Source organism: Microcebus murinus, chromosome 1 (genome assembly GCF_040939455.1).
Source record: "Microcebus murinus isolate Inina chromosome 1, M.murinus_Inina_mat1.0, whole genome shotgun sequence".
NCBI lineage: Eukaryota > Metazoa > Chordata > Mammalia > Primates > Cheirogaleidae > Microcebus > Microcebus murinus.
This window is the reverse complement of record NC_134104.1, coordinates 88,533,174-88,543,000: the sequence shown is the minus strand read 5'-3', so window position 1 is coordinate 88,543,000 and position 9,827 is coordinate 88,533,174.

Genomic DNA, 9,827 nt, shown 5'->3' with positions numbered 1-9,827 from the left:
AATCTTTGCACTCATCAGAGAACAACCAAAGTTTAATTCTTAGAATTTACTTGATACAGTCTTGTGGATGTTTTTGTCTTCAGAGGTTTTTAAAATTAGATGTTTCACTACCATATTGAATAGCAGAGAGGAGGTCTGTTGTAGTCATAGCTAATACTAAGAAATGAGAAATCTATGTAAAATTGATTATGTGTGTCATCTTTTGAAGCTGTGACCCACATGAGTCAATCTCAGCATACTTTCTCTTTCAGAGACATATAGTTTAAACAAGAATTTCATTTTCTCTTCATTCCTGTAGAAAAATGTAGGAAAGGGAGTCATGTTTCATGGAAAATCATATAAGAATTCTAGATTGTCTGCTATTATCTAAAATCCCACCTTTCTAAGGTACTTGTAGGGCTGTTATGAAGAATAAATGAGATTTCTTGAACTTGCTCACTTCAAGCCACCAGTAAATATTGGCTATGTTCAAAGTTAGTTTACAGGACTCCTTCTCTCATTCATGATGTTTTATTCCCTCCATTACTCTCCTTCCTATCCCTGAATACAGACTTCTCCCTCACTTAATTCCTCTTGAGTCAATTTACCCTCATTCACCACCTTCACCATCACAGCCCACAAAAAACACGGTTCCTTTCTTACTCCCACTGTGTTTCCCTCTACAGCCTACCAGCAAACTTATTATCTTTCTATGCTTTGACCATTTCTCCTAATTCTGCAGTGTTGAAATACAAAAACTAATTTGTTAATTGCAGAAATTCCTTAGAGGGCTGGGTAGGTCCAAGAGCTGAGCAGGTCAAGCAAGGACCTTGTTTGGCAAACAGAGAAAGAAGAAAGACTGAGACAACTCATGCATCACACATACACAGCATTAGGAAGTTGAAGGTAATTTTTTCTATTCAAGGGAGAGGGGTAGAATACTCACATTTGTGCAACGCATTTTAAATGGCAGCTACTTAATTCTTGCACAACCCAATGAGGCTGGTATTATTGTCATCATCCTTATGTTGTAGATCAGGAATGCACATGGCAATAAGTCATGAATCTGGGGTTGTAGCTAGAAACCTTAATTCTAAAGACCTTACTGTTTCCAATTAAATCTACTGTTTTCCCCAACTGAAGACAAGGATTATCTGCAAATAATTGGCAAAGGGTGTTTGAAATTCAATTGTGAGCTTTCTTTCAACAAGAAGCATTCAAAAAACTCTATTGAGTGGCAACTATGTACTAAATATTGTTATAGGTACTAGAGATACAGTGATTTGTAAGAACACTGCAAGTTTACATCCTGATGGGTAGGGCAACTAAGGAAGGAGGGAGGGCAAGGAGGAGGGATGGATTGGGGAGGGAAGAGAGAGAGGAAGTGTTAAGAGCTATAATAGATTCAAATCTGCCACATAGATCAAATAGTTAGAAAACACCTTGATAAGAAGTTTAGATTTTATTCCAAATGTGATGGGACTTTATTTCTTTATTTTCCCAAGACACTTAAGTTCCCAACATAGCTAAGTGACTATACTTCATCATTGGCAGTGAACTGGAGGTTTATACTCTGGATAGGTTGAGAAAGAGAGACTCTGGACTTTTTGGCATTAGGCAGGATAAGGATTTTGGTGCTCTACTGAAAATAAAAGAATTCAATAAAAATCTGCTTTATAAAAAATGAAACTTCCCAACATCCATTCTTTTAATGGCCACTCTTGTTTATATCCTCATTCCACTCCTCATTATACCCCCCCTCTGTAGAGATTACAAGATTTTCCTTGGATAAACAAAATAGAAGAGTGAAAATACTGTAGGTGCATTTATGGCCTACATGGCCAAGTCCAATGTTATCTTAGAATAAAGACTGTCCATCCTCAAGCCTGCCCATAAGCCGAAATTGCTCATCTATCACTATAAATCAATAGGTAATATCTAAAACTAAAAAAGAAAGAATAATAAGAGTATTTTAAAATGAAGTAAATACCAAAATAAATAGTTAAAATGACTTGAAAATAGCTGCCTCTGGGAAATGAGAATCAATAGTTGGGGTATGGGGCTGTTTGAATACAAATATTTAAAACATTTATAGATTTTGATGTTTATAATTATATACATGTTATCACTTTGATAAATATAAAAATTAAATTTGACAGGTGAGCCACTATTAAAATGTGTTCAAATTCATACAGGAGAAGAGACTTTGTTGTTAAAACAACATTTTAAAGCTAAATAAAAGTTCACTGAAAGGATTGATTAGAAATTTAACAGAAAATACATGATTCACTAGGTTAAAGTGAAGGCAAATTTTTGGGTCTCTAATGAGTGCCAAGTTTATATATTCTGATATGTGGTGCTTTGTATACAGAAAAATTATGTTATATATAGAAAGAGGAATATTTTAAACTTATATTCATACACAAAATATCCAATAACATTATTTTGTTCTTTCATAAGAGAAGCAGTAGGATGTAAGCAACAGCTTAAGAGCCCAAACTAGAGTCAAACAGCCTGAGTGTGAATCCTGTTTTTGCCAAGAACAAGCTGGTGCCTAATTTCCCCATGTGTAAAGTAGGTGTTATAATAATACCTAGTTTATATCATTGTTATGAGAATTAAATGGTTAACATTTGTAAAGTTAGAACAGTGTCTGGCCCATTCTTAAGCACTATATAAAATTTTCTTATTTAAGGGAAATCAATCACAAAAATATTTGGTTTGTTATAAATTTTATTAATGCTTAGTTCCTTTAATTAAAATTGATTATTTTAGAAGTTGGAAGAAAATTAAATTCACTCTACCCAAAGAAAAATATCTTTTCATATGTGTAGGCACATATACACAAATATATATTTATATATATTAGGGATATAGTGAGATTATACCTAATATATCAAATAATTTGGATTACCCTGGAGCTCTTATTTTGTTTCTTGCCTTTTCGCTTCTTATTAAATTAAGAGCATCCTCAAGTGTGTTCATTTTTTTTGGCTTTTTAGAAACTTCAGCATATTACAAAGGTGCAAATGTTTAGGTTACATATATTGCCTTTGCCCCACCCAAGTCAGAACTTCAAGTATGTCCATCTCCCAGACAGTATGCACTGCACCCATTAGTTGTGAATATATCCATCCCTTTCTCCCCACTTCCATCTGCCCAACACCCGGTGACTGTTACTACTATATGTGCACATAAATATTGTTCAGTTAATGCCAATTTGATGGTGAGTACATGCGGTGCTTGTTTTTCTAATCTTGTGATACTTGTGATACTTCACTTAGTAGAATAGGCTCTAGCTATATCCAGGATAATACAGGAGGTGCTAGATCACCATTGATTTTTGTGGTTGAGTAGAACTCCATGGTATACATACACAACATTTTATTAATCCACTCATGTATTAATGTGCACTTGGGTTGTTTCCACTTCTCTGCAATTGTGAATTATGCTGCTATAAACATTCGAGTGCAGATTTTTTTTATAGAATGTCATTTTTTCCTAGGGTAGATGCCCAGTAATGGGATTGCTGGACCAAATGGTAGTTCTACTTGTGTTGCTTTGAGGTATCCCCATATTGTTTTCCACAGACTTTGTACTAGTTTGCAGTCCCACCAACAGTGTAGGAGTGTTTTTATTTCTCCACATTCATGCCAACATTTATTGTTTTGGGACTTTTTGATAAAGGCCATTCTCACTGGAGTTAAGTGATATATCATTGTGGTTTTGATTTGCATTTCCCTTATGATTAGAAATATTGAGAATTTTTTCATATGTTTGTTGGCCGTTAGTCTATCTTCTTTTGAAAAGGTTCTGTTCACATCCTTTGCCCACTTTTTGATAGGGTTGTTTGATTTTTCCTTCTGATTTTCCTGAGTTCTATATAGATTCTAATTATCAGCCCTTTCTTGGATGCATAGCATGCTAATATTTTCTCCCATTCCCTAGGTTGTCTGTTTGCTCTTATGATAGTTTCCTTAGCTGTGCAGAAGCTTTTTAATTTGATCAGGTTCCATTCATTTATTTTTGTTGTTGCTGTGATTGCCTTTTATATCTTCTTCATAAATTCTTTGCCTAGGTCAATGTCTATAAGAGTTTTTCCAACATTTTCTTCTAGAATTCTTACAGTTTCATGCCTTAGGTTTAAATCTATTATCCACCGTGAGTTGAGTTTTTTGAGAGGTAAGAGGTGAGGATCCTGTTTCAGTCTTCTACATGTGGCTAACCAATTTTCCCAGCACCATTTATTGAATAAGGATTCTTTTCCCTAGTGTGTGTTTTTGTCTGCTTTGTCAAAGTTTAGGTGGCTATATGAGAATGGTTTTGTATCTGGGTTCTCAGTTCTGTTCCACTGGTCTAGGTCTCTGTTCTTGTGCCAGTACCATGTGGTTTTAGGTACTATATTTAAAAAGGCTTTTTTAAATGGCTCTGTAGTATTTTCTTTCAAAGATGTGCATTATTTATTTAACCATTCTTCTGTTATACTAAAGGTAAAACATATATCCCTGACTTCATTTCTCATTAGTGTTTAGGACAGATTTGTAGAAGTGAAATAATGTTTTTGCTCTGGAGGCAGTGATGATCTCCTGGAGATTGAGATGGAACTAACTGATATGATGAAATAATATATTTAGAATAATACACTTAGACCACTTAGGAGGTTATTTGTGTATCTCAAGTTCAGTGGTGATAGGGGTATTACCCAGAAAATTAGAAATGGGAATGGAAAGGATTAAAAAGATATGAGACATTCAGAAAAAAAAAAAAAAAAGAATGGTTAAGATTCAGAGATAATTTGGCTTCCAAACATGAGATCGAGAAATAGAAATAAGTCAAACACAATTCTAAGGACTTGAGAATAGTGACTGGGAGAACCTGCTGGAAGAGCCAGTGGAGAAGAGGGAATGTGAAGATTACATTGCTTTCAGGTGTAAGGTATTGAAAGTCAAGTGTAAAGAAAGAGTCGTTTATAAAATTTAACCAAGGAAATATTTGTAGTCAACTAAATTTCTTGGGCATTGCTGTTTTATAAAGTTAAAAAACTCTGTATCTATTAACAACTATCAATTTATAATTATGACTGGCTTAAGCATCTTATTTTATTTTTCTTGAAAGCTGATAGACACTATTTAATATTTGAGTCAACATGAATTACTTAAGCTTGACTCTAATGATTTTGACCTTGTTCTTGCGAACAGATGTTATTTTACTTCTGTGTAGTATTCAAGGAGCTAGCTACTAAGATGACAATGATCTCTTTGAAACCAAAGTTCATCCACCATTGAAATTTTTTTGGATTATAGGCTAGTTGTGGTTCATCATAACTTTGAAACTTTAGTAGAGTTAGAAGAGAAAAGGCACTAGGAAAAGATATGGCAAGGCAGTTGGCAAGGAGGTAAAAGGTGGAGAAGAGACAATATAATACAATTTTAAAACAGCGCTTCTTAAACTTTAATGTACCTACAAATCACCTGAGGAATTTTTTTTGAAAGGCAAACTCCAATTCAGTAGTTCTGTGGAGAGGCCCGATATCTGCTATTTTAACATGCTCTTAGAAGATGCTAACACTGTCGATCCCTGGACCACATTATGAGTAGCAAGATACTAGCAATCACAGGAGAGGATTTTTAAACTAAAAAAGGTTTCTGTGCTGTGTTGTTTCAGTTTGCCTTTTCAAATCTACTCTCCACCCTTCTCCACCTTGCAGCACACTCAGGGGGCTTCCTTTTATGGACTAGAGCAGTGGGATTCTTTGCTCTGGTTTCCTGTTGGTTTTAGTTATTACATAAGGAACATCAGCTGAAACTGGAAGGAAGGATGTGATTGAAGTCTGGGTATATACAGTCAGTTTTTCTATAACAGGACATAGACATGTGAGTTCCTAAAAATCACCACAGTGTACAAAACCATGCAGTTAAAACTACAGAGGTCTGGAAAAATGGCATTAAGGGCACAGCACTCAAAAACTTTGTCAGCAACACACACACACACACACACACACACACGTGCACACAAAGATGGGAACCTAATAAAAGCTGTAGCACAGTTTTATCCATAAGTGATTAAAAATTACACAAAAATACTACAATAAATATGGCATTTTGCCTTGGGAAAAAACCTGAAATGTGCTTGTGGGCATTGGAAAGGTTGTAGATTGTGAGTTATCAGGAAGTGGTAGAAAGATGGTTATCTGAAATTGTAAGAAAATGTCAATTGTAAGAATATGTCAATTGATGGTCTTATAACACACAATGTGAACTGAGATAGCTGGTAGGTATTTGAGGTGTATGTACATGTATATATTGTGTATTCCTATCGAATGTGGTTCAAATATGCTGATTTCTCTGTTCACCTAGTATTTCTCACAGATGAACTTGTGTATAAACAAACATCAAATTTGATTGCACTCAAATTGTTATGGAATGTATCAATAGAACTGGAACAAATTTATACTTTGAAAACAAGGGTTTTGCTGCATGTTGCTGCATCCTCTTACTTAGACATGTGACTCTTGTCTGTATCCTCTCCTACAGCTACAAAAATTACCTCTGGGTTCTGGTAACCACCATTCACCTTGCCCTTTCGACCTACAAGTGGTAACAGCTCCCTGCTATTTCTAACCCTGGGTGATATTGTGATTGACTGTTAGTTTCATTTAACTTTGCCCACATCTTTGTAAATAGTGCCTTTAATGCAGGCCTATCAATTTCCTATACTGTTTGAGTTTGCCATATGGTTCCTTCCAGTCCTCAATGTTCATATGTGATCAGTGATGTGAAAAGATCAAGTAGAATGAGGGCTTGGTATAGGATTTTGGATTTTATTATTATCTATGTCCACTAATGTATATTATACGTAACTGGTTCTACACATAGCAGCCAGCCAGACCCTTTAGAAAGTAACTTATATCAAGATATTTCCATTCTCAGCACCTTACAATGGCTTCCTTTTACTGTTAGAGTAAAATCAATGGTCCTTTCAATGGGTAACAAGACCTCAGATAGCCCAATTTCCTGCTCAGTCTTTGAATTTACCACACTCCAGTATCAACCCTCCATTTCACTCCCTTGTGCCAGCCACACTGGTTTTCTTGCAGTCCTGGAGCTTGCCAGGTGGCTTCTGCCCTAGGTCTTTCACATTGGCTCTTCCCTCTCCAAGATATTTGCATGGCTAGCTCTCGCCTTTGCAAGTATTTATTCAAATGTCATTCTTTCAATGAGACCCATATTGATCTCCTATTCGGAATTGCAACTCACTCTCCAGAACTCACAATACCTATTAGCCTGCTCTATTTTAATTTTTCCATAGCACTATCATATTTTCACATGCCATGCAATTTGCTACTTACTTTTAACATATTTTTGACTCTTTAACTAGAATAAAAATTCTCTGAGAGCTAGTTATGTTTGGTCTATTTTTAAAATAAGTATATCTAGAATTACTAGTGAACTGACTCATATTTAAAGATGCTATATTTTTTTGGAGATGGGGTCTGGAGTGCAATGGCACAATCATAGCTCACTGCAGCCTCAAACTCCTAAGCTCAAGCAATCCTCCTGCCTCAGCCTCCTGAGTTGCTGGGATTATAGGTGTGAGCCACTGAGCCTGGCTAAGATGCCACTATTGATGCAACATGTACTTTGGATTTTCTTTTCAATAATGTTGACAGGTATTTGTGGAGGAATGCTAATTGAATACATTTGAAGGCTGTTTTCTGGATAAAGAGTACAATTTGTAACAAAGAACACATTTTCTAAGTATGAAGGCACCCAACTTTTCTGACTGGGTTGACCCTTGCACTAAAAAATGAAGTGATGTTGTTTAAATTACAATGTTTTCAAGTGTACAAGTGTGACTTTAATGAAAAGGGAGGGCTACCAAACTACTATGAGCTCTTGGAAATCATCCAAGAAGTCCAATACCTGACCCATGTAGGAATCATCTAAACATCATTGCTGAAGCTAATCATCCAGTCACAGCCTGGAAATATTTCAGGTTTTGTTATAGAACATATATTCTATTTGTATAATGGAATATAATTACGTTTTAATTAGAAATTTTTTTAATAAAAAAAAAGTCTAAGTCTTTCTGCTCAATAGCTCCAGCCAGGCGCTATGGCAATAAGATACAATTTATTCCATTAAAATCAAGACTTTTGTGTTTAAGGTTCACTTCTATAAAGTTCTGAAATCCAGTGATTCTCTTTTATAGTCTAACAAGCCCAACCCAGCCCTGCCATTAGCCAGAATGCAGCTAGAATTTTGTCCACTCTTTAAGATTTATATTTTGCCAAAAAAGACTCTGTGTTAATTCTTATAATCATCACTAGCATGATAAGCTCTTAAGAGATTTTAGGCCCACAAATGAATGGACCACTCTGATGATACAAATAAATTACATTTTATAGTTGGAAAGAACTTACCCTTCCTTTTTTCTCCCAATATTGTTTGCTTTAGCTAGGATAGATATTAATAAATTCTCTAAAAATTGGAGTTCCCATATGTTTACACATAAAAAAAGGTTATTAAGAGTTTTCTTTCTTTGTATTTGCATCTGAAAGTAATTTTTATTGAACTTTCAGGACTAAAGACTAATTTTATCAAATTAAAGTCAACTTAGCTGTAAGATAAGGCCACTATTTTGGTTATGATGCATATGATTATATAAAATATTTAAATTAGGGATCTAGTTCATTGTTCTTAATTGAATGATTCAAAACAGTGATGACAGTAAAACTTTAATTCATGTATTTAAAATGGTTTTTGTGAATGACAGTTATGTAGATTATTTTAGAACATTAATAGAACAATGATGTCTAAATCATAATAATATCCATTCAATTGGTTTTTCATTCATTCAATGTTTTTAGAACATCAATTATATGAAAAGTATTGTACTGAAGTGGCAAAGAAGAGTAGCATTTTATACTACATTTCATGTTTTCATATTAAAGGACACATTAGCCCTAAAACTAGTAAATGACAGTCTTTGGGCAACTAAATGACAGTTTTTGCTTCCTTGTAATGAGAATCATCCTTATATAGATGTCTATGAAATAAATGTTATTCTCTGGTTTTTTATGATATATTCATGTATCACTGACGAAGAATCTAGGCACTTGAAGAACAGTAATCTTACAGTTCTTCTCTATTCCTGAAGTGTCTAACTGAAGTGCTAGGCAAGGAATGGAAGCTGAGTAAACGTGTTGAGTGATGTAAAATAATTCATGTAATCATGTAGATGTTTAATGACTTCAGCTGAGAAAACATCTGCTAAGTTAAATTTTTGTTTATGCAGATTTTAGTTGCTCTTTATACATACTCTTAAGTTGAAAAAAATCTTTACTATTATCATATAAATACTAAGTGTAGACTGAATGATAAATATTATTATCAAGCTTTTGCACAAGTTTAACGTGGGGAAATTCTGAACCAGGAATTATTTTTCCTCAGGAATTGTGTTTTCTCTTTCAGAAAAGTCAGATACCCGGGAAAGACCCTGTGGGAAATTACTTCAGAATATAGAAGATAAACAAACAAACAAACAAAAAACCCACAACATAAAAATATGCAGTGACTGTATTTTTAGACATTTACACTGAAAAAGAACAAAACAGCCATTGTAAAGTTTGACCAGATAAAGGATGTGCACAAAAATGACACATGGAATGAAATAATTTAGTATTTTCCTAACAGCTGGCTTACAGTGAGGCTGATGGAAGGGAAGGTGTGCTTTGAGGAAGGCATTGATGTCACTGGCATTAAGTGAGGATCAACAGAAACTTACTTTCTCAGCCAATTTTCTATTTTTGTGTAAAAACAGAAAACATACAGTGACGGGTGGAACAT